The following is a 26,436-nucleotide window of genomic DNA, read 5'->3' on the forward strand; positions in this document are numbered from 1 at the left end:
CCCTCTATTTACCTTTGAATAGTGTAAAGTTGTGACTACATGTTGGAAGCAGTTTGTTTGTTTATTACATTTCTCTATAGCCCCATTCAAAGGCTCTGGGCGGTGTAGAACAAGTAAAAAACAAACCAAGGCAAACACCTTTAAAACAAGCTCCTTCAAACAATGTAAACACAAATATTGAAAAATTCAGAATCATTTGAAACCAATTCAAATACTTAAAAACAATGTAAAAACCTTGGAAGGCCAGGCCAAGCAAGTCAATCTTTAGGGCTCTCTTGAAGACAACAAGAAGTCCAAACTCCAGACATCTGTCGGGAGTGCCTTCCACAGACCAGGAGCAGCTACAGAGAAGGCCTGTTTCCAAGTTGCCACAAGACGTGCAGTTGATACCCAAATAACCCAGTGACTATGAATGCTAATGAGCCTGTTCTCATGACTGTGTGGGGCTGCACTGGAGGGAACATACACTTCATTTCCACTATGCCCCTGGCTCCTAGTGTCCTAGGAATGATGTAGGGGTTCTAGGAACAGCACAGGAACCTTGCTGGGGTGGGGGCGGGGGCAATGGGTTCCCACAGTTCTAGGGCTACTTTGAAAAAGCTCGGGTTGTTCCAGATTTGTTGGCTGTAAAGAGCTTTCATTGGGGTTGGAGGTCTTTGCTGGGGCATGCTGATGATGCTGATGACTGACTGATTTATTAAGTGCCATCAAGTCGGTGTCGACTCTTAGCGACCACTTCGAGAGATTCTCTCCAGGATGATCTGTCTTCAACTTGGCCTTTAAGGTCTCTCAGTGGTGCATTCATTGCTTTCATAATCGAGTCCATCCACCTTGCTGCTGGTCGTCCTCTTCTTCTCTTTCCTTCCACTTTCCCCAGCATTATGGACTTCTCAAGGGAGCTGGGTCTTTGCATCATGTGTCCGAAGTATGATAGTTTGAGCCTGGTCATTTGTGCCTGGAGTGAACATTCTGGATTGATTTGTTCTATGATCCATTTGTTTGTTTTCCTGGCTGTCCATGGTCTCCTCAAAAGTCTTCTCCAGCACCACAGTTCAAAAGCATCATGCTGCTGATGAGAGGGGCATTGTTTGTTTGTTTGTGTGTGTGTGTGTGTGTGTGTGTTTGTTTAAATAAGTAAGTACGCACATACGTACGACATACGTAAGTAAGTCTCCTCTGAGACAGAGTCCAGGTCCTAGCAGAAATGCAAAAGATAGAAGTGTCATTTTACTTTTCACAGTTCAAGGGGAAATGAGCATTTTAGGTACCACCCGGATTTGCAATCCTGGCAGCAAGCCTAGTGTTGGGATATTTTTAATGGTTTTACATTTTGATTGTGAACTATGCTGAGCCATTTTTGGACGAGTGATTATCAATCTGATACATATAAATAAAATAATGTCCTACAGTTATTATTTATTTATTTATAAACTTACGTCTCTGGGTAAAACATTACCCAGTAATGACTAAAACATTAGTCATCTACCATCCACCATCTTTTCATTCTCCCAAATAGCTAGGGATGCTTCGGAATTGTCCTCACTCTGATTCTCTCCCCTCCCCCTCGCCCTCCACCAGATTTAGCAGTTCCAATTTCCCCGTCCTGGGTGTGAAGTTGCCCGGATGCATTTGTGTTCTTTGGGGTTGCATGTCCAGGATGGGTGAAGATTGCCCTGATGGCACCATCCATCTGTGGTCTACTTCTTTCAAAAGCTCCTTTCCGTGCTTGAAATGTCAATGTGAAAACCATACAAGAACGTGTGCATGAAAAGTGCCTTTCTTTCCTGAAATCTAGCTGCAGAGATTTTTTAAATAAAAAAATTAAACTATCACTATTCACATCAGTGCTGATGCAGATGCCCTTTTGCGGGGGAGAAAATGCCCCTTTGCCTTGACTGGCTGAGTAGAAAGGATTGGCCAGGGAGGATGATTCCCCTGTGAAACTGACATGCTGTAGGGAAAACCTTGACACTGCCATCGGATTATTTTAACCCTGGGATATACACAGAGTGGAGTTGGGAAAGATCAAATGAGTCATCTTTAATTGTACTTGTGAGGAAAGGCTTGTTAGGAAAGAACTGGGTAGTCAAGCCTACCCTGCCATAGTATATTACTACTGAGAATAGTAGTATTGAGAATAGTAAAGCAGGCAAACTGAGCTCTCCAGCTGTTGTTGAATTACAATTGCCATCATTCCCAGCCACAACTTATCATGGTACCATAAGTCAGACCATTGCTCTATCTAGCTCAGTGTTGTCTTCACAGACTGGCAGCTGCTTCTCCAAGGTTGCAGGCAGGAGTCTCTCTCAGTCCTCTCTTGGAGATGCTGCCAGGGAGGGAACTTGGACCCTTCTGCTCTTCCCAGAGTGGCTCCATCCCCTGAGGGGAATCTCTTGCAGTGCTCACACTTCTAGTCTCCCATTCACATGCCACCAGGGCAGACCCTGCTTAGCTAAGGGGACAAGTCATGCTGGGATATCTTAGTGCTCACACATGTGGTCTCCCATTCAAATACAAACCAGGGCAGACCAGAGGCAGGATGCCTCTGAGTACCAGTGGCAGGGCAGTAACAGCAGGAGAGAGGGCATGCCCTCAATCCTGCCTGTAGGCTTCCAGTGGCATCTGGCGGGCCACTGTGCGAAACAGGATGCTGGCCTAGATGGGCCTTGGGCCTGATCCAGCAGGGCTGTTCTTATGTTCTTATGACCCTGCTTAGCAAAGGTGACAACCCATGCTTGCTGCCACAAGACCAGCTCTCCTCCCTTGAGGCTGAGGATGATAGGAATTATAGTTCAGTGGCAGCTGGGGAGCCAAAATGGCCTACCCTTACCATAAAGGATCTTTTCCATTTAAAAAAGCAAGGCTCTTCATGTGATCCTTTTATCTCCTGAAATGTCAATGCCACAGTAACAGGTGCCTCCACTTTGTTTGACCATTACAATGTCATGCTTAATGTTCTCGCCATTTGCATACTGCTTTCGTTAAGAGGCTTTCAAGAAATGTCATGTTTATTGCACCCCCAGGCCCCCCAATGAAAACAGGACACTCTTAGTTGGAGTAAATAAGGGCCACTTTTATTATTGTACAGAGGTAGCGACACTTGCAACGAGGTCCCAATACACTAGAGTGCGGGTACTATTCTTGCGTGGTGGCCCTTCCTAGTGAAGAGCACCCCACACCAGGGTGAAGGGCCGGGTCCTGATTTGGCCAGGCTCCAAGTCCTGGCCTCCTCTCACCGCGGGGCTCCAACCCGCTGAGGGGGGGTGGTGGTCTGACACCTCCCCAACCCAAGCCGTCAAAGCTCTGAGCCGATGAGTCGCACCCACCCCCCGAGTGGGGGCCATTCCCAAACTTACGGGCCGTCAAAGCCCTGAAAGGCTGTTCCTTGACCCACCCCTCATCCAACTGGCCCTCCAGCCAAACACCAATCCCTGAATCTACCTACCCAACACCCGCACTCTCCTGCCAAGTGACCGATCAATTCTCAATGCCTACCTGCCACCCAGTGCCCATAGGTAACGATGGCTACCACTGGCACAGCTCCTAAGCCTCAGTGAGAAGTAGGCAAAAAAAGGCCATGCCCCAGCCAATCTGGCACAACCCAAAAAATTCCTACTTGGCCCCCGTAGGTGACCGGCTATCCCTCACGAGTGGGTGGGTGCCCAGCAGCAGAGAGACTGCTCATGAGATGGCTGCCGGGCTACGCTCTTTCCCCCGGCCCGTTCTCCTGACTGGACTATCCCTGGTCACGTGGAGGGGGCCAAGATGGCGCTTCCGTGTCCACTTCCTGGTGCCGGGTGCACAACCCCACCTCCCTCCTCACCCGCTCGGGCACGGAGGCGAGAAGCGGCATTTCCTTCCCATATCCTCCAAAAGAGACAGCCTCTCTCTACTTGTTCTCGGGATGACAATCCGTAACATCTCAATGCCGGCGACGGAATGCAGCGGAGGCAAACTGCTCTCCATAGACAGGACCAAGAAGAATATTTAATTAATTTCTAATAATAATCCTCTGTTTTAAAATCCCCATTGGGGATTCCCAGACACAGCTGAAAGTTTAAATAAAGTACCTTATTAAGTGGGGAGAAAAGTTAAGTCAAGCATGACAGATCTTCACAGAGAGCTCGCGCCTATTTACATAAGATCCGAGGCAATTTTAGGTAGTAGGGATAGAGACGGTGACATGACAAAATCCAAGTGGATAACTCACTCCAATGCAGGGACTCATTAAGAAAACAATGAGAGATATTGTACGGGTTTTCAAAGGAGGAGTGGACGTGTTCTGTGTTTCTCTTGAGGGCATTTGAGCTAGAGATGTGCACGAATCGGATTTTGCTATTCGATTTGTGCTCAGATCTACTGGTTGAAGACTGTAATGTCATGCTCAAACTGAATTGCAAAATATTTGAATCCATTTGTTGAAACGGCACCCATTGCTGGCTGGTTTGACGAATCAGCTCGAATTGATTCAAGTGATTTGGCCATAGAGAACAATGGGGAACTTGAATCACCCCATTGTTCTCCATGGGTAGGTCCTAGGGACACCAAAGCAGGCTGGGTGGTAGGGCACCACCAATCCACAAAAGAAATGGGCAAGAAGGCAATTTTTATTTTTATTTTAAACCTTTCCCCCCAAAACCCCATAGGATCCTATTAGCAAGGGTTAGACTAGAAGCTCTTAAAGGTCCTTTCTAACTCTCAAATACAGTACCATGGCTGACGTTCCAGGTAGTGTTGGAAGCATGTAACAGGAGCTGCATCTGTGTAAGACCTTGCAATGGAGTTCAGCACAGCAGGTTACTGAGAAGGCAAACGAAAGGGGAAGAGCAGCAATTTTCAGTGCTCTCTCCTCCCTCCAGAAGTACTTCCTCTCTTCAGAAATATACCTCTGTGAGCTATGCAATCCATTGTCCATGTCCTCACTTGATTACCTCAATCTGACTTAAGAGGCGTAGCAGGATCCAAATGACGCTCAGAATATGGTTTGAGGGGAAATGTGTTTGGGGAATGGGCTAGCAAAAAGCCCCCTCTTTCTGAGCCTGACTAGAACTGTGCTCATTTCTGCTGGCACAGTTCTGCAGCCTGTTTGTTTCCGCTTCCAACTGACTTCCCCAAATTAGGGGTGTGCAATTTGGGTTTTTGGGTGATTCAGCTCATACCAGAACCGAATCACCCCTGTTCTGTTTTGTGCCTGAATCTGGGTCACCCGAATCACCCTTGATTCGGTTCGGATTTGGATTTAATCTGAATCTGAATCTGAATCGATTCGGGGGTAAAAAGGGGCTCAGGGGCAAAATTTGGGGGTGGGGTGGTAGTGCCCAATGGGTAGAGTCTACCACCCCAATATCAGGGGGATTGGGCAAAGTCCTGATTTTTGGCGAATTTTTGAAGTTTTAGTGACTTTGGGGCAGTTTGGGGGCATAGCATGGGATCTGGGCAAAAGGAGTGGGGTGGGGTGGTAGTGCCTAATGGGTGCAGGCTACCACCCCAATTTCAGGGGGATTGGGCAGATGGCTGATTTTTTGGGAATATTTGAAGTTTGGGTGTCTTTGGGGCAGATTGGGGGCAGAAAGTGGATCTGCCCCAAAGGAGTGGGGTGGGCTGGTAGATAGTGCCTAATGGGTGGAGGCTACCACCCATCCCCAAATTAAGAGTGATTAGGCAGAGGGGTGAGTTTTGGTGAATTTATTTTTATGAGGTTTGTCTTCATAAGGTGAAGTGTGCTAAATTGATTACTTCCTCATATTATTCATAGTAATAGAGAGTGTGAAAAAGTGAAAGTGGGGTCATGAGAGTTGTCTAATTGAAAAAAAATCTCATTTGCTATGATACAATGAGAATTCACACCTCAGAAGTTTTTTCTGAGGTGTGAATTCTCATTCAATTAATCAGTTCGGCCCCGAATCACCCGAAATTGTTCATTTCGGGCACAGATCGTTCTGTGCCCGAAATTTTTTGCACATCCCTACCCCAAATGCTTTATCAGCTGGTTTCTTCTTACCACCAGTCCCACATGGTGAAGCTATTCACACGGCCACTCAAAAGCGGGCTAAGGTGTCTGCTGACCCTTAAGCGGGTTCCGCTAACCCCATTTTGGTGATCATGAGTTGACACAGGCGCTGCACTGCAGTGACTCATGAGAAGACCCCTGACCAGGATGCTCCAACAAGCCTCCCAGCTTTGTGGGTCTCTCCAGAATGCCCCGCGCACAGTGGCCCGCACTTGTGCGGGGCATTCTGGGGCTTCCAAGGGTCAGGAGGACCCTGATCCCCACCGCCCTTACCGGCTCCATGATCCAACCACCCTGGGCAAGCTCCCTGCTCGTCTGCAGGGAGAGTAGGCTACGCCCACTCTCCCCACAGAGCCTGGTTAGGCTTTATGCACGGATTGTGTGTAGAGCCTCGGTGTGTCCTTCCAACCCGAGGTTTAGCTTGCAGGATGCAGAGCAGGTTCAAAGGCCTCAAGCATGCTGGGCTTCACACTGCTGGATGATTAACACTGAGGGAACACATTAATACATAGCATTAGCTCTTAACCCATGTTGATGCCATAGCTTTTTCTCCCTCCCTTATTGATTCCCCTTTTGTTAAGCCCTAGCTAGGCTTTCTAATTGAGCAGTGAGTTTAATTATGCCGCAAAAGTGAGTAGCATAGCTCTTGATTATTAACAGTGGCCCTTGGGATAATCGAAGGAGAACAGGCAAGCTGAAAATTAAACAGAATCGTTGGGAAATGATCAACCATATACCTAAGCAGATGGACAACGGAATCAATTACTTGGGAAGGTGCTCCCAATCACTAGTGGTCTTCAAAGAGAGGGATCTGTGGGGGTAATCTAGCTATGGATTACCTGCACTGAGCCAGGACTGGATGGCTTACGAGACTCCCTCCCACTGTAGGCTTCAACTATTACATTAAAATGCAGCAAATTTCTCCCGCTCTTGTCCCAGTTACACAGGAACATAGGAAGCTGCCATATACTGAGTCAGACCATTGGTCCATCTAGCTCAGGATTGTCTACCCAGACTGGCAGTGGCTTCTCCAAGGTTGCAGGCAGGAGTATCTCTCAGCCCTATATTGGAGATTCCACCAGGGAGGGAACTTGGAACCTTCTGATGCTCTTCCCCGAACGGCTCCATCCCCTGAGGGGAATATCTTACAGTGCTCACAAATGTAGTCTCCCATTCAAATGCAAACCAGGGATGGTCTTGTGGTAGCTGGTCTGTAGCATGACCTGTCCCCTTAGCTAAGCAGGATCCACCTTGGTTGCATATGAATGGGAGACTAGAAGTTTGAGCACTGTAAGAGATTCCCCTCAGCAGGGGACGGAGCCTCAGCCACTCTGGGAAGAGCAGAAGGTTGCAAGTTCCCTTCCTGGCAGAATCTCCAAGATAGGGCTGAGAGAGATTCCTGCCTGCAACCTTGGAGAAGCCGCTGCCAGCCTGGGTGGACAGTACTGAGCCAGATGGACTAAGGGTCTGACTCAGTAGATGGCAGCTTCCTATGTTCCTATGACTCTGCTTAGCAAAGGGGACAATTCATGCTTGCTACCACAAGACCAGCTCTCCTCCCTGGCAAAGGAACATGGAAAGCTGTCTTCTACTGAGTCCCTGCTGTTCACATGGTGCTCTGTGGGTATCCTGGGGGCTCGCCACCATGGTGCTCCTTGGGCCTGTGAATGTCCGGGCTCCAGACCGTGTGTGGGGGAAGGCATATAGACTCCCTAAGACAGGTAATTTTGGCTGCATGGACGACCTCTATGTGTGTTCCCTTTAAAAGCCAACCTGGCTACTCCAGGCGCCCTCAAACACCAGGTACAGACAGGAAGGGTGTATTACCGTGCGCGTATTGGATGTACATGTGTTCGCTGTTTAGATTGTGCAGGCGTTGAATGTTCGGGATGTGCACAAACAGTTTGTGTACTCCCTGGGGTGGTGCAGGGTGTGTGCCTTTAAGTGAGCAGGGAAGCCACACCTGTTTGCCACCTCCCGCCTTCCTTCTCGCAGCCCTGATCGGTGTCGGCACGCCAGGGGGTGGAGCCGCCATTGAGCGAATGGGTTCAAAGAACCCGGGCCACCACTCCTCAGGAGCCGGGCCTCACTCCCCAGATAGGCCCACTGCATCTGACATCAGACGTGAGGGGGCGTGGCTTGGCTCCCAAACGGGGCCGCACAGCTAGAGGTCATTTGCAGTGTGGCCAGGAGTGCCTCTCCCTGATAGATGCAGGGGGCTAACCTCTGATGTCAGATGCTGATGGGGGGGGCTAGGTGGGCCACAGTGGTGGGCTGAGCCCGGGCCACCTCTGGCCTTCCTCTGCACCAATGGCATACACGTGCATGCCAATGCTGACCAGAACTGTAGGAAGGAACGCTACAGCCTCTTAGGTTTCTTTCAAAATCAAGCACTGGCAGGGGGAAAGCGTTGGAGAGGGGGCAAACAAGTAAGGAGTGTCTTTCCTGGTTTTTGTTTTTTAAAGGCACCCCCCACCATCACCACCCATTGAGCCAGCTCAAACACCGGCATTTGAACAGGTCCGGTGCTCCAGTAAGAGACTGCTGAACCTGTTTGTGCACATCCCTATTGAACATAGCATAGGAACCTAGGAAGCTGCCATATACTGAGTCAGACCATAGGTCCATCTCGCTCAGCATTGTCTACACAGACTGGCAGCAGCTGCTCCAAGGTTTCAGGCAGGAATCTCTCTCAGCCTTATCTTGGAGATGCCAGGGAAGGAACTTGGAGCCTAGATGGTCTTCCCAGAGCGGCTCTATCCCCTAAGGGGAATCTCTTCCAGTGCTCACACTTCTAGTCTCTCTTTCGTATGCAACCAGGGTGAACCCTGCTTAGTTTAAGGGGACAAGTCATGCTTGCTACCACAAGACCAGCATGCGTACAGGGATTCTGTTGTACAGAACACTGGTCCAGAACATAGCATCACTCCACATCGCACAAAAGAACAGAGCGGTGGGAAGGTGTCCTCATCTCACCTTGAACACTGGGCAGGTTTTGAATGGGAAAAGCAAGCACACAGCAGATTTGCACAGCTCTTGCGTCATCCTTTTGTGTTCTGGTGTTTAGGGGCACCAAAGTAAGCATGGCTGGTTAAGCAGTTTCTCCCCCACATGCTTGCACAGTTTGTACGACCACAGGCCCCGGCAAGATGTGGCTCATCCACTTGCCGCTCGCCATCGCTGACATTTACAAGGGTCTTACTGAACAGACGTGTTCAATAACTTATTAAGTCCTGCCTTTGCATAGAGAACTGGTGCAGGGATGACATGTTTTATTCAGTATATAGATGCTGCAGAGTCCCAGCCTGATATTTCCTCTCCAAAGAGATTTAAGACATAGCACCATGTGGAATGAAGTTGTTGGAGCAACCACCCAGGTGGCTGTAAGCAGGAGAGAGCAAGAGAGCAGGATGGGATCAGTCTCTGGCATCTCCAGGTAGAACTGCGAGAGACTCGTCTTTTGGGGATGGGGCCAGAGCTCAGTGGTAGAACATCTGTTTTGCATGCAGGAAGCCCTATGTTCAGTTTCGGGCATCTCCAGGTAGGTCTGGGAGAGACTCCTCTTTTGGGGATGGAGCCAGAGGTCAGTGGAAGAGCATCTGCTTTGCAGGCAGGAGGTTCTAGGTTAAGTCTCTGGCATCTCCAGGTAGGTCTGGGAGAGAGTCCTCTTTGGGGGATGGAGCCAGAGGTCAGTGGAAGAGCATCTGCTTTGCAGGCAGGAGGTTCTAGGTTAAGTCTCTGGCATCTCCAGGTAGGTCTGGGAGAGAGTCCTCTTTGGGGGATGGAGCCAGAGGTCAGTGGAAGAGCATCTGCTTTGCAGGCAGGAGGTTCTAGGTTAAGTCTCTGGCATCTCCAGGTAGGTCTGGGAGAGAGTCCTCTTTGGGGGATGGAGCCAGAGGTCAGTGGAAGAGCATCTGCTTTGCAGGCAGGAGGTTCTAGGTTAAGTCTCTGGCATCTCCAGGTAGGTCTGGGAGTCCTCTTTAGGGGATGGGGATGGAGCTCAGTGGAAGAGCATCTGCTTTGCAGGCAGGAGGTTCTAGGTTAAGTCTCTGGCATCTCCAGGTAGGTCTGGGAAAGAGTCCTTTTGGGGGGATGGGGCCGGAGCTTAATGGTAGTATGTCTGCTTGGCATGCAGGAGGTCCCAAGTTCATTACCTGGCAGCATTTCCAGGTAGGGCTGACTGGATTCTCTTTCCTTGATGGGCTTGGCTTGAACATGTGTACAAAATAACACGTATTTCTAGCACAGCCAGTCCTGTGTTTTGCTAATTTGCTTTGTTTTGTTTTATTAGCGGATAGCATATGCAGAATCACATGGCGCGGTCTTGAAAAACATATGCATTCGTTACTGTTTTAGATTAACCTGTGTTATTACTGAATTGGGGAAAGCAAGCAGATACCCACAGCACTGTGGAAGCCTTCAAGCGGATAAAATACTTTTTAAAAAATGTAAAGCTGTTTCAAACTGACAGCTGTCCTAAGAAATTTGCAAATTGTTAGCTAACTTGTGAATTCTAATGTGCAAATTCTTAAGAGTCCACGGCTTCATGGGTGCTAGGTTGATGATGTTAATTGTACATGAAAGTATTCCCATAATTAAACAAACAAATCTTCTGCTGAGAGGCAAATAAAATGACAGAAGTGTAGAATGTTTTTAATGATTCACTATGAACCTCGATAGTCTCCCCTGGAATGGATTAGTGTAGTAGGTGATGTCTTTAATTTATTTTTTTGTTTGTGAATTTATATCCCACTTTTTGCTTCGGCTCCACAGAGGCTTACAGCAAAGAAAAAAGCAATCAAGAAAACAATAGGGGAAAACTAAAAAAAATAGAATAAAAGCACAGTGCAGTTCTTTTCTAATTTCTAATAATGAGAGCCAGTGTGGTGTAGTGGTTAGAGTGCTGGACTAGGACTGGGGAGACCCGAGTTCAAATCCCCCATTCAGCCATGAGACTTGCTGGGTGACTCTGGGCCAGTCACTTCTCTCTCAGCCTAGCCTACTTCACAGGGTTGTTGTGAAAGAGAAACTTCAGAATGTAGTACACCACTCTGGGCTCCTTGGAGGAAGAGCGGGATATAAAATGTAATAATAATAATAATAATAATAATTATTATTATTATTATTATTATTATTTGATTCAGATTCAAATTCAGTATGGAAATTTGATTCAAATTTGAATTGAATTCAAATCACTCGAATCACCCAGATTTGAGCCAAATTAATTCAAATTAAAATAGATTTGCATATCCTTAATATTAGAGGCCACCTAAGAACTTTAGGCTAAAAACACCTCCTATCCCAAAAGCTTAATGGGTCAAATCTATCCTCACTAACTGGTGAAGGACAGAAGAAAGGGTCATACTACATATGGAGAAAAATCATGTGGTATAGCCTTCCTGGCAGTGCTGGATTATTTATTTATTTATTTATTTACACAGTCAGACAGGTGTTATTGACTGGTTTGTTTGATCCAGACATCGAGTCCTTCCCAAGGACCTGGGATGGCTGAATTTTATTGTCAATGGTTATAGATATCGTCGCAGAATATAGGCTGTTCCCAGTAAAGTTGCTTTTTGTAGTGGGCTGATGGTGATTTCTGTGGCCCCGATGGTGTTGAGGTGCTCTTCAAGGTCTTTTGGAACTGCACCCAGGGCGCCAATTACCACTGGGATTATTTGGGTCTTTTTCTGCCACAGCCTTTCCATTTCAATTTGTAGATCTTTGTATTTGGTGATTTTTTCTATTTCTTTTTCTTCTATTCTGCTATCCGCTGGTATTGCTATGTCGATTATTTTAACTTGTTTTTCTTTCTTCTCAACTACAGTTATATCTGGTGTATTGTGTAGCAGATGTTTGTCTGTTTGTAGTCGGAAGTCCCATAATATTTTTGCATCTTCATTTTCTACAACTTTTTCAATTTTATGGGCCCACCAATTTTTGGCTACAGGTACCTTGCATTTTTTGCAGATGTTCCAGTGTATCATCCCTGCTACCTTGTCATGCCTTTGTTTGTAGTCAGTCTGTGCGATCTTTTTACAACAGCTGATTAGGTGGTCCATGGTTTCATCTGCTTCTTTACAAAGGCGGCACTTGCTGTTTGTTGTGGATTTTTCTACTTTTGCTCTTATTGCATTTGTTCTTAGTGCCTGTTCTTGTGCAGCCAGTATTAAACCCTCTGTTTCTTTCTTCAAGTTGCCATTCTTAAGCCATTGCCAGGTCTTGGTGTTGTCTGATTTTCCACTTATATTGTGCAAATACTGACCATGCACTGGCTTCTTTTTCCATTTTTCTGCTCGGTTCTTGACTTGTTCTTCCTTGTAGGCCTGTTTTGTTTCATTGGTGTTGAATAGTTTCTTGTTATTGACCATTTTAAGTGCATCTTCTTCACTGTCCTTGATATATTCTACAAGGCCTCTTTTCTCCTCCTCTACTGTTTGATGGACTTGCAGCATTCCTCTTCCACCTGAGCTGCGAGGGAGGTATAGCCTATCTACATCACTGCTGAGGTGCAGAGCATGATTGCTGGTCATGATTTTCCTGGTCTTACGATCTAGCGTCTCTAGCTCTGCCTGGGTCCAGTCTATTATTCCTGCAGTGTATCTGATAAGAGGTATAGCCCAAGTGTTTATGGCTTGTATGGTGTTCCCGCCATTGAGTTTGGACTTGAGGATTTTTCTAACTCTCCTGATGTATTCACTTCCAATTTTTCTTTTAACTTCAGTGTGTGCAATGCTATCAGCCTGGAGAATGCCCAAGTATTTGTAATGTTCTTTCTCTTCCAGGTTCTTGATGTTGCTTCCATTGGGCAGTTCTATTCCTTCTGTTTTTCTTATTTTCCCTCTGTTCATTATTAATGCAGCACACTTGTCTAGTCCAAACTCCATTGCTATATTGCTACTGAATATACGGACAGTGTTTAGCAGTGATTCGATTTCTGACTGGGACTTTCCATACTATTATTATTATTTCTTGTTTACACAGTCAGACAGGTGTTATTGACTGGTTTGTTTTATCCAGACATCAAGTCCTTCCCAAGGACCTGGGGTGGCTGAATTTTATCATCAATATCATCAACAACAACAATCATCAATATTGTTGGTTATTATAGATAGCGTCGCAAAACAATAATAGTAAAGAAAAGAAAAAGGAAAGAAAAAGAGAACCACAGGGCTCTGTGGGCGCCAGGAGTCGAAATCGACTCGACGGCACTCTTTACCTTACCTAGCAGGGATGTTGTGAAGCTTAAAGAGTGGTCACCCCCACCCCCAACGTATGATGCTCTTAGCTGGTTGGAAGAAGGATGCGATAGAAATGGGTGGAAGAATCACAGTTCCGAGCCATTGACCATTTTGCTGTTAACAGAAGCACAATGGCATTTTAGAGCGCCTCTCGCTGCCTTCCCCTGAGAAAGCTTCTGACTGTTGCCTCCTATCAGTTCCCGGGGAAAAGAAAGAAAGGCGCCCCTGTAAATTTCCAAACTGTCATGTTGTTATGCTCCACTGTGCCACATCAAAGGCTGAGCAAAGTAATAGGATGTGGCTGGCTGTGAATTCCTTTTCTATCCCTTCTGTAATGTTTTGATAAGTACATCCCTATTAGGCCAAATTCCTTCGCCCATCTGCACCTGCAAAATGTTTCCTTTCATCTTCCAGGGAGGAGGCTTCACTTCTGCTGCCTTTCATGCTTTGCTGATGCTTTCCATGCAAATCCTGACGCTGGCTTAAGAGCTGACATATGTATTCGGGCCAAGCTAGGCATTTGCAGGAACGTGTTACGGAAAAGGTGTGTTTCCAGCCAGAAGCATCTTCTTTTTTTCTGCCACCACCTGTTAGGAACAAAGGAAGCTGCCATAATGAGTCAGACCTTTGGTTCATCTCGCTCAGTACTACCTGCACTGACCGGCAGTGCCTCTTCAAGGCTTCAGTCAAGAGCTGAGGATTGAACTTGGGGCCTTCTGTATGCACAGCAGAGGCACTTCCGCTGAACTACAGTCCTTCCGAAAGAAGATGTTGTATACAGCAGGGATTCTCAATGTTGGGTCCCCAGATGTTGTTGGACTTCAATTCCCATAATCCCAGCACCGATGACCTTTGGTTGGGGATTATGGGAGTTGAAGTCCAATAACGTCTGGGAACTCAACGTTGAGAATCCCTGGTATACAGAATCACGTGCATATGGATGAGATTGTACTAGGCAGTGTGGAGGGTCGAGGAACGGGATGGGTCCCCCTGGCCCTCGGAACTCCCACAATGCACCATGCAAGTGTGCAGTGCATTATGGGTATCCCCGCAGCGATGGCTAAAAACAGCCAGCACTCCATGTGCACTGGGAAATGGGGGTAAGGGAGCGAGCACTCCCTTAACCTCCTTTAAGAGGGTGGCTGCGTAGTTGGGCTTGCCGCCGAAGCGCCATCAGCAGCCGCGCAGTTGCTGGAGGTTCTTACGAGCAGCCAGGCTTCCTTAGCCTGGTTTTGGCTGATCGTAAGAACAGCCTCATCCTCTCTCTCTATGGGATACCTAAGCTGAAGGTCTGCAAGAGAAAGTGTACACTTGATTTAAAAGGTTGAAAACCCTTGGTCTAGACCAGGGTTCCCAACTGGTAGTACGCTAGCTGTGACTGAACTACTGCTACCTTCATCCCCAGCCACAATCAATTGTATTTAAAAACTGGGGAGACCCCGGGGGGGGGAATAACAACACCAACAGCAACCCCTCCTCTTTCCTCTTCCCCCCTCCAATGTTTTTTCTTTCTGGCTGGCCACCTGGCCAGCCGCTTTTCCTGGCCATCGGCTGCTTTTCCTGGCCACCCGCTGCTTTCTCCCCTCCCCTGGCTGCCACCACTTTCTCTCCCCCCCCCCACCGCTTTCTCTTCCCCCTGCCGCCGCTTTCTCTCCCCACCCGCCTGCGTCCCTGCCTGTTCGCTGGCCTGTCCATTGGCCTTATGTTCCCCGCTGCTATCGCTTTCCTCTCTCCGTCCCCTTGCTCATGAACTCTCACGAGAGCTGCCACACATGTGATTAGTTATGGGTATGTCTTAGAGCATTATATAGATATAGATATAGATATAGATATAGATATAGATATAGATATAGATATAGATATAGATATAGATATAGATCCATGGTGTGTGTGTGTGTGTGTTTGTTTCTGGATTCCACCCCAGACCTTCACATTTCTAATCTTAAGGTAAAGGAAAATTGTGCCGTCAACTTGATTTTGACTCCTGGTGACAACAGAGCCCTGTGGTTTTCTTTTGGTAGAATACAGGAAGGGTTTACCATTGCCTCCTCCCACGCATTATAAGATGATGCCTTTCAGCACCTTCCTGTATCGCTGCTGCCTGATATAGTACTGGTGGGGATTCGAACCGGCAACCTTCTGCTAATCTTACCCAGCTGTCAGCTCAGACATGATCACCCCCCAACACCTTAATGTTTCCAAGCACACATCTGGAAATCAGGCGTGTGCAGGGCCAGTCACGTGAATGACCCTACAGCCTTCGGACTGCTGTTTCATTGCCGCTTCCATTCCCAGCCCAAGTCCTGCACGTCAACCTGAAGTGCTACCTTTGGTTCCAGCTCCACTTGACTTCCAGGACCCTTGGGTGCAGAAGAGACATTGCAGATCTGGATCTGGGGGCAGCCATGCCTGGCCTGATCCTGGCAGCAGTAAACCAACAAGGAAGTGGACCAGACAAAGACGGAGCGAAACTCTCCCAGCATTTCTGCTTGCTCAGCTGATGTGACAGTGTGAAGAAATTAATATTTTAAGTACCTTGGTGTTCTGGAGTTATGCATAATTGACTTAACATGTAGGTAGCTCCCTCTTGGCGAACTGGGTGGTTTGAGCAAGCCGAGGTCAAGATTTGTAGAAAACAAAAACTAGTTCACTTGTGGAAGGCATTCATTGTAAGCCTGGGTGAGTTAAGGGGAGAGCTGGCCTTGTAGCAGCATGCATGAATTGTCCCCTTTACTAAGCAGGGTTTGCCCTGGTTTGCTTTTCGATGGGGGACTCCATGTGAGCACTGTAAGATATTCCTCTTAGGGGGTGAGGCTGCTCTGGGAAGAACACCTTCCTGCCGAAAGCTCCAAGTTTCCTCCAGGGCATCTTCAAGATAGGGCTAAGAGACACTCCTGTTGGCAACCTTGGAGAAGCCCCTGCCAGTCTGTGTAGGCAATAATGAGCTAGATGGACCAGAGGTCTGACTCAGTGTAAGCAAACGTCTTATGTTCCCAAGGCTGCTTTCTTTGAAGTGAAGCCACGATCTGATAGTTTTCAAATGATAATGGGACTTAAATCTGTGGCTACCCCCAAGGGTGTAGTCAACAGAGGCATAGCCTGATGAAAGTCATCATCCCAGGATCTGAGTCTGAATTGTGGTTCCTGGATTCAGAGTGGAGAAGTAAGTTGGCAACCCAAACAAATATATCAAATGGTTATATTGACCCGAACCCTGACCCTGGCCCTAACCCTTCTCTACCACACACAAGAAGGCTCTCCACATGAGCAGGGTAGAGAGCTGAAAGGGGTTTTTCAAGAAGAGCAGGCTTGACCCGCTCTCCCCGCTCAGGAAGCCCTCCCTGGGCGGCCAGATCAGCCGCCCACACAATTACGAGCTCCATCACAGAGCTGGTTGGGGTGGTGGGGTTTGGGCCCCCCCCCCCGCCCTCCCAGAAGTCCCAGAATGCTCCAAGCAAGTACATGGGGCATTCTGGGGAGCCCCTGATGCCAGGAGGCTTGTTGTAGCCTCCTGGGGCTACTCGTGAGTCAAGGCACGGCAACACATGACCAGGGAAATGGGGTTAGTGGAGCGCTCAATCCACTAACCTAGTTTAAGGGGGGGTAATTAAGCAGGGTTGCTGCTGGGAGCTGCATGGCTCCTACCAGTTCACACGTGCAGTGGAAACTGGGCTGGGCTCAGCCCGGTTTCCACTGCATGTGAGAATAGCCTCACAGTCATCTTCACCTAGAATACTGAAAAAACCACTGGCTTTCAGACACAACTGTAGTGTAGAAACACTCCCTGAGAGTTTAGAATGAGCCACATCGACTCTGATAAGCCCTGATTCCTTCCCAAGGTCACTAACATACAGACCCAACAAAAGCGCCACCTCTCCGTTGCAGAACTCACCTGAATATGCCCTTCGAGTGGCGATGCCAACGTGGGCCATTTCCTAGTTCAGTCTGTGCACGTTTCGCTGAGAAGGCCGGCGCCGTGACAGCTGAGCACCTCCAAAGGTTCTTGAGCCAGCTTGAAATATTCCGTGAGATTCTGTGTATGCGCATTCAGCGTCCAGATGGCCAGAGCCAGCTGGTTTGTAAAGGCATGCACAGAAGTGCATATTTATTATTCGATCTCCATGCTGCTTTTCATTAAAATAACCCCAAAGTGGTTTACAGTATATATAATAGCCTCCTGGGGATATCTATCTATCTATCTATCAATCAATAATATTTAAAATAATGATTTATTTTAAGAAATAATTTAATATCAACCTCCTTACTCACAATAATACAAATACGGTGAATATTTATATACTGCATTTCAACAAAAGTCCCCAAAGCTGTTTACATAGAAATGAATGAATGAATGAATGAATAAAATATATTCCCCTCAGGGTATGGAGCCGCTCTGGGAAGAGCAGAAGGTTTCAAGTTCCCTCCCTGGCAGCATCTCCAAGATAGGGCTGAGAGAGATTCCTGCCTGCAACCTTGGAGAAACCGCTGCCAGTCTGTGAAGACAATACTGAGTTAGATAGACCAAGGGTCTGACTCAATATATGGCAGCTTCCTATGTTCCTATGTTCCTATCCAGATCTAAACCCCCCTCTTGTTCCTGTGAGGTATTTCTTAGAGGGGTGGAAGGAGGAGCTAAAAACCCAAGTGACGCCATGATGGTTGGTGCTCTGTGGTGGCTTTCAGGCAGGTGGGCCACTAACTACAATTTCCAAGCAGCCATAGTACACTGATTGTGTGGGTGGCATCTTCAGTGCACAAGAACGAGAGGAGCTCGGACCAAGCTCTTGCAATACCAAAGAGCTCTTCGCACGATCAGTGAGAAGAGCTCACGGGCTGTCAGCAGGGAAGGAGGGTTAAGCTCACCTTCCCCGCAGACAATCGGCTAGGCGTCCCTGGGCGGGTGGATCGCCCGCCCAGACGAGCAGCAGCTCTGAGGTTCAGGGTGCTGGGACACACCATCACCCATCGCCCTGCCTCCAGGAGTCCCAATAATGTACCTCATGAGTGCATTATCCCCCCTCCCCCCAAGTGTGCCCGCTGTGGCTGCAAGCAGCCGGGGCGGACACACGATTAAAAGAATGAGGTGTGTTTTTTTTAGAAGGAGGCTCCTCATTTTAGAAGGAAGGCGGGTTTTTCACCGTGTAGACACTGGGATTGGGCGTTCTCCCGGTGTGGTTCACATGAGCGTGCAAAACCGGGCCAGGCTCCCTTCTAGTCTCCACGCTTGTCAAGAAGTCTTGCAAGGACTGCACCTGAAGGGAAGGGGATGAGGAGAGTTTGCCTGTTACATAGGAGCACAGGAAGCTGCTGTATACTGTGTCAGAACCTTGGTCCGTCTTGTTCAGTACTGCACATGCTGACTGGCAGCGGCTCTCCAAGGCAGCGGGAGAGGCAGTCTTTCCCCTGGACTTCGGGGCCAAAGTCCAGGGCCTTCACATCCCCTGGGGCCCCTCGAATCCTCTTTAGTCTGTTCTGGGTGGTGTGGTTTGTGCCCTCATGAGTTAAAAATGATGTTTAACTTGCAGGGGAGGGTGGGGTGTGTGTGCGTCCAAAAGCCGTTAGGTCCAGGCTCCAAAATTACTTAAGTGCACCTCTGGGCATCAGCAGGAGTCTTTCCCACCCCTATCTGGAGATGCTGCCAGAAATTGAACCTGGGACCTTCTGCATACAAAGCAGATCTACCACTGAGTTATGGCCCATCCCCACTGCTAACCGCCGCCAGAGAGATGCTTACTTTGTTCCCTCCCTGTTAATGACGAGCCACAACCAAGCTATTAAGCAGCGCCTTTGTTGCCACAATTATAACCCTGCACACCTTCAAGCAGTTCACAGGACAGGGTTTCTATCTGCACTCACAGGTATGCTTGGTGCCTGCATGTAAATTAAAAGCTAATCGGAGCCACAGGGTACAGTTGCTACTGCCTTCATGCATACCGGCATTTTAAAGGTAATATAAAGACCCGCTTCCTAGCTTATAATTATAGCAGGTACTTAAAATAACATTTGCATTTCAAATGTCATCTCCGCTACCTGAGAAAATTAAAAAATCATTCTCTGTCCATTATTGTTGTCTAGTAATGTCCTTCATATTTTTTTTTTTAAAGCAAGCAGAACTAGGACAGATTAAATTGATATATGAACTCCACGCAGCTGCTCTGAAAGATATGAGGGGTCCTGAAATACAGCGTCCAAAGAACCCATTACAGGAAGGCCCCGGGGGGTGAATTCAGATTACTGGGAGCGACATGGTAGCCTGTTAAAAATTTACAGTGCGGTACCTGACCTGTGCCATGTGAGAGAGGCTGTAGTCTCCAGCTAGGCATAATTACCACCCCTATTTCTCCTTCTAAAATAGGAAGGGAGAAACCCAGCTCCAAATTACACAAAAGCCTGGATTTCTAAAACCAGCTGCTGCTTTTGGAAGGATAGAGAAATGGCTTGGTGGTAGAGCCATGAAGAAGGAGACAGGTTCAATCCTTGGCAACATATCCAGGAAGTTTTTCACACTCGGCTAGGGTTGTGCATTGTTGTTGTTTTCTGTTTTGTTTTTGGCCCGAATCGGAAACACCTTCATTTTGTTTTTTTGTTTGAAATCAGCCAATCCGAAACACCCCCATTTTGTTTTTGTTTGAAATCAGCCAATCCGACCCCCCCATTTTGTTTTTTGTTCGAAATCAGCCAATCCGAAACCCCCCCATTTTGTTTTTGTTCGAAATCAGCCAATCCGAAATACCCCCATTTTGTTGTTTGTTTGAAATTGTTTTGTTCTTTGTTCGAAATATTTCTCACATCCCTAGTTATGAGACAGGCTACTCCAGTTCCTGGCTTACATACCAGACTAAGTAAATTTGTTCTATTAATTTCAGTGTAATTACTTATGAGTAACTTAGTGTGCATGTAAACCAGGGACTGGAGTAGCCCGACTCATAATTATAACATCTAAAAGTAAGTGTGTGTGTGTGTGTGTGTGTGTGTGTGTGTGTATACTACTACTACTACTACTACTACTACGGATATTTATATACCACTCAAAGTTCTCAAAGCAGTTTCCATAGGGAAATAAATAATACATAAATAAGATGGCCCCCTGTCCCCAAAGGGCTCACAATCTAAAAAGAAACATAAGGCAAATACGAGCAACAGCCAATGGAGGGATGCTGTGCTGGGGACGGATAGGGCCAGTTGATCTCCCCTTGCTAAATGTAAAAGAACTGCCACTTTAAAAGGTGTCTCTTTGCTCAGGTAGCAGAGGAGTGTACACTCAATGTACACACAGATGTACATAAAAGCACAAATTTTCATGTTACGGTTAGGGAGACAAGCTACTCCATCCACATGAAGCCATTCATAAGCAGTCTGATTGAAAGTAATGGGACAGGTTGGCTTGTCCGATTAATTTCAGTGGGAGAACTTGGTGCTAAAGCCGCCTTAAGTTCGAATCCCCGCTGGTATGTTTCCCAGACTATGGGAAACACCTATATTGGGCAGCAGCGATACAGGAAGATGCTGAAAGGCATCGTCTCACACTGTGCGGGAGGAGGCAATGGGAAACCCCCCCTGCATTCTTCCAAAGACAACCACAGTGCTCTGTGGGCGCCAGGAGTCGAAATCAACTTGATGGCACACTTTACCTTACCTTTACTTGGTGCTAATTTTCTTAAACCTGCCAATCAAGTGATCCATCGTGGTGCAGTGGTTCAAGTGCTGGACTAGGACCGGGGAGACCCAGGTTCAAATCCCCATTCAGCCATGAGACTTGCTGGGTGACTCTGGGCCAGTCACTTCTCTCTCAGCCTAGCCTACCTCACAGGGTTGTTGTTGTGAGGAGAAACATCAGTATGTAGTACACCGCTCTGGCTCCTTGGAGGAAGAGCAGGATATAGATGTAATCATCATCATCATCATCATAATCATCATCAGATGCTCAGCTTGAGCACATTGCCAGCCAATAAGGAGCAGAGGAGGCAGATCTCTTCAGCCAGTGTGCCCTCTAACTGGGATTCCCAGATGTTGTTGACTACAGCTCCCAGAATCCCCAAGCAAAAGCTATTGCAGCTGGGGATTCTGGGAGTTGTAGTCAACAGCATCAGGGAATCCCTGTCAGAGGGAACACTGCTCCTCCTTCCCTCCCCTTCTGCAGATGTGTTGCTGCAGATGTGTTGGCTTCAAGCTATCAATCCTCAGACAGGAAATAAAGAACAGGGCTGTAGTGTGGGAAGGGCACCCACTGAGAGCCCCTCAAGTACTCCAAGGAGTACTGGTCCCTCCTGTTGGGAACACCTGGTCTAGATCAAGTTCCAGCCAGAAAGTTCCCGATGATCTCCCAAGACTCTGACAACTTCAATGCTGGATTCTTTTGTTATAGGGTAAAATGATGCACTGCTCTGCAGAACTGGTTTTAACCTGAAATTGAAAAGCATCCCCTATGTCCCACACAAGAGACCATTAAAAGGGGGCCTACTTTTTACCAAGTATTCTTTGGATACTTTACAGAGCCAGCGCTAGTTAGAGGAAGTCAGAGTGGCAAATAATTGCATTTTCTGCCCGACTTCTGTCTCTTTCCTACCACTCTGCTGCACGAACCGTTGACAGCCTGGTCTACATGAAATCCCTAATGGATTTGGCAGCATTCCCGACTACTTCAACGGAGAAATCTAGTCCTTATTTCAGAAGAGCACACACTTCTGCACTTTCACAATCGCTCTTCATTACAGCACAGTGCACATTTCTAGCCGGTCCCCTCCAGAGGTACCAGGGCAGGTAGGAAAGTCAATACATTGACTACAGATGACAATATATTAGTGGCTGCATCCAAGGTTGAAATGAGATAGTGAGACTGTCTCCATCAGTCCGGCAGGGATCAACTGTCCTGTGACTCCTCCTTTCCCAGACCCACCTCTGTTCATCATATTTCACCTGGATGAGTCGGAGGGGAGGGGGAGAGGCAAAAATAATACAAAGGAGATGCATGCCGGGCATTAGAAAGATAGGAGGCTTGTTCACACTATCTTCGTCTGGGTAGGAGAAGCCACCAGCCAGACAGGGTAGTTTTGTGGATTCAGAAAGCAAGTTAGAAGCAGCGGAGAGTGAAAAATTAAAGAGTTAAAATATATACTACAGCAGAAGAGCTGAGTGGAGCAAATATACATGGGGGGAGATAGGAGGAGAGAGGGGGGAGGGAGAGAGAGAGGGAGAGGGAGGGAGGGAGAGTGGGAGGGAGGGAGAGAGAGAGGGAGAGGGAGGGAGGGAAGGAGAGGGAGGGAGGGAAGGAGAGAGGGGGGAGGGAGAGAGAGAGGGAGGGAAGGAGAGAGGGAGGGAGGGAGAGAGAAGGGTGGAAGAGAGAGAGGGAGAGGGGCGGAAGAGAAGAACCATTCAACCACAAGTTCTTTGAGTGGGTGTGGAAGGTGTTCTTGATAAAGAGGTATTCTGACACACAGCGTTGGAGAAAGGAAATCTCCTCCTTTTCCCGGTGATGCAACTAAAAGGATTCTGACCTTCCCTTTAGCAGAAAAATCGAGTGTCACAGGTCTAAGCAGGTTTCTGTAGAGACCAGCTTTGTTCGTGCTTTTCTTCAGGGGTCTCAAAATTAATCCAGTTCCAGCCGTCAACACTGGTATGTCAGCATCAAATAGATCCCTGCGTATTGGCAGAAGGGAATGTAATGATGTTTGCTGAGCAGGGAAAAGGGCATTAGTGTCCTTGGTTCTCTCTCTCTTTTTTTCCTGGTCAAATCCCACCAATTAGCAACTCTAAAGGCCAGTAGGGAATAACATGCACTTCTGAATTGCCCCTTTTTTGGAATTTTACTGCCAGCCAAATTGAAACTTTGAGAAGTTGGAAAGTTTTAATTTCCCTTGGTGCTCTGTTGGGGCAGGAAAAGGTCTATTCGATTCCCACCACTCCCCTCCACCACCCTTAACAACAAAAAGGAACTTTATCTAGGAGCAATTCTCTTGAGAATCACATCTCCTAGGGGTCTTAATTCGCAACTTCTGATTGGGGAAGTTACAGTATGCTCTATTTGAGATTTTGGGTCCGAATAATGGTTTGCAGGCACTTTGAATATGAGGCTAGATTTTTCTCCCATTGCCTTATCACAGTGGGTTTTAAACTTTGTCAAGTGGATGATGACTCTTCTAGTTTGCTTGTTCTTTGTGGATGTCCATAACATCTCTTCTCCCGCTAGCATACTGCAGTGAGGAAAGATTTCCTGCATGGGAGTCAAGGCCCCGGACACAGAACCTCCCCATGTAAGAACATAAGAACAGCCCTGCTGAAACGAGCCCAAGGCCTAGATAGTCCAGCATCCTGTTTCCCACAGTGGCCCATCAGGTGCCACTAGGAAGCCCACAGACAAGAGGTGAGGACATGCAGCCCTCTCTCCTGCTGTTACTCCCCTGCAACTGATATTGAGAGGCATTGTGCCTCTGAGGCTGGAAGTGGTCTATAGCCACCAGAGTAGTAGCCATTGATAGACCTCTCCTCCATGAATCTGTCTAAGCCCCTTTTAAAGCCACCCAAGCTGGTGGCCATCACCACATCCCATGGCAAAGAATTCCATAGATTAATTGTGCACTGTGTGAAAAAGTACTCCATTGTGTTGGTCCTAAATTTCTTGGCAATCAATTTCATGGGATGACCCCTGGTTCTAGTGTTTTGCGAGAGGGAGAAAAAATTCTCTTTATCAACCTTCTCCACACCATGCATGGTTTTATAGACCTTTATCATGTCTCCCCGCAGTTGTCTTTTTTCTAAACTAAATAACGCCAGGTGTTATAGCCTTGCCTCATAAGGAAGGTGCTCCAGGTCCCTGATCATCTTGGTTGCCCTCTTCTGCACCTTCTCCAGTTCTACAATGTCTTTCTTTAGGTATGGTGACCTTTATCACAGGATGGATCTCATGACATGGAAGATGGGTAGGAGTGAGTTCAGGAACCACCTCAGGAGAGAAATTCCAAAGTAACCATCTTATTTATTTGTTTGTTTGTTTGCTTGCTTGTTTGTTTATCATATTTGTACACTGCCACAAACTTCCATCTCTGGGTGCTATACAACATAAAACAAGCAATAAAAACCTTTAAAGAGATTTGAAACCACACTCTCGTTAAAAAGCTTGGGTGGGGGGAAAAGTGTCTTTAAAGACTTCTTAAAAGTTGTCAGAGATGGGGAGGCTCTTATTTCAGCAGGAAGCATGTTCCAGAGTCTCGGAGCAACAGAGAAGGTTCATCCCTGTGTAGCCATCAGATGCACTGGTGGCAAGTGGAGATGGACCTCTCCAGATGACCTCAAGGGCTGGTGGGGCCAGAGGTGCTCTTACCCCTGGACTTTGGGGCTGAAGTCCAGGGCCTCCACACACCCCCTGGGGGCCTCCAAATCCTCTGTAGTTTGTCCTGGGTGGTGTGGTTTGTGCCCTCAAGAACCTACGTGTTAAAAAATGATGCTTAACTTGCAGGAGGGGGGTCCTCCAAAGGCCTTTAGGTCCAGGCTCCAAAATTACCTGGGTGCACCTCTGGGAGGGGCTCATAGTAAAGAAGACGTTCTCTTAAATACCCAGGGCCTAAGCTGGTTAGGGCTTTATAGGTTATAACCAGCACTTTGTATTTCCCCCCGGAAACTTGGCGTTCTCTTTCTTCTTCTCCCCAACACCAAGCACTCGTTCTGTTATCTCATTAGCTCTGTGAGTGTCATGACAGTTTATTATTCATCTCTCCTTTTTTGTGGGGTGGTTTTTTTTGTTGTTTTTTTTTTTGGTCTTCCAAGATGGGGGGGGGGAAAGGGTTCATTACTCGGTGGGGTGGGTGAGGAGGGGAGGCCATTGAATGCAGTCGTTAACATTTTCCCCAGGAGCAAGAACACATTCTAATTAGGTTGATTAGGAAACATAAAATGGAGACAAAGGATTTGCCGGGGAGACTCAACAGCCGTACAGCTCATCAGTTCTGCAGTCAGCTAATGTCCTTGCTCCTGGGAAAGAAGTAGGCATCAAGGATGTGAGCCTTGTCCTTATCCAGTTAAATATCAGGCTCAGCTCCTGATGCAGGTGACGGCGTAAGACTCGGATGGGCCGTACTCTGTAAGATCAGACCTCCTAGTTGATTCTTTCCTACTTACCAGGCGGAGAGCAACTGGCCCTATCCAACCCCAGCACAGCATCCCTCCACTGGCTGTTGATGATGTATATCATGCTTCTTTTTAGATTGTGGGCCCTTTGGGGACAAGGGACCATCTTATTTATGTATTATTTATTTTTTTGATGTAAACTGCGCTGAGAACTTTGGTTGAAGAGCGGTGACCTATGAGAAAAGCTTTTGTAGGAGTCAGGGAGCCTGTTCTAATGAGCAGGGAATCCTTGGTAGGAGGGGGTTAACCCAGAGATCTGTGGTCATCTGAGGCACTGGGAGTTCTTCCGACACGGCAGTTCCGAACCGAGGTAAAACAGATCCGCTACACAGGTTAAAAGTGATGTAGGACAAAACCAGAGCCCACCCTATCTTTTGCTTTGGTTGTCTGTGCTGCCATGATGATCTAAAGCGCTGGTGGCCATGTTTATCATAGAGTTGTGTGGGAAGTGGGGCCAGGCAGAGTGGAGCTGCTGCAGTACTGCGGGCTGCCTCTCCACTGCTTGCCTAATGTATTGTGGGATAGCTGGAGGCTGCAGCTCCCAGGAGCAGCTATGGAGAGCGCTGCTGTGGTGTTCATAGAAACATACACAGGAACATAGGAAGCTGCCATATACTGAGTCAGACCCTTGCTCCATCTAGCTCAGTATTATCTACACAGACTGGCAGCGGCTTCTCCAAGGTTGCAGGCAGGAATCTCTCTCAGCCTTATCTTGCAGATGCCAGGAAAGGAACTTTGAGCCTAGATGCTCTTCCCAGAGCCACTCCATCCCCTAAGGGGAATATCTTGCAGTGCTCATAGGCGTAACTATAGGGGGGGCAGGGGGGCACGTGCCCTGGGCGCCACTTGGCAGGGGGTGCAAAAAAGTGCCCCCGCCGATTTGCCGGAATTTTAAAAATATTTTATTATTTATTTATTTATTTTTGCAGAGCAGTCCCCCTCCCCCAGTCCCGGCGCGCGCCCCCCCCCCCATTGGCATTGCTCATCCAGCACTGGGCGCCACGGCGTCTTCGTTGTCCAAGTCTCTGACTCTCACTCCCCGGCGCACCCCGCCGCCCCGCCACC

General features: G+C 47.6%; 1 protein-coding gene across 3 annotated transcripts in view; it reads left to right on the forward strand.

Annotated features, from left to right (window-relative positions):
• Nucleotides 1-26,436, forward strand: part of GALNT9 (polypeptide N-acetylgalactosaminyltransferase 9) — a 203,933-nt gene that overhangs the window by 50,511 nt on the left and 126,986 nt on the right. The gene's annotated exons all lie outside the window — the stretch shown is intronic.

The sequence above is a fragment of the Hemicordylus capensis genome, chromosome 15 (genome assembly GCF_027244095.1).
Source record: "Hemicordylus capensis ecotype Gifberg chromosome 15, rHemCap1.1.pri, whole genome shotgun sequence".
Classification (NCBI taxonomy): Eukaryota; Metazoa; Chordata; class Lepidosauria; order Squamata; family Cordylidae; genus Hemicordylus; species Hemicordylus capensis.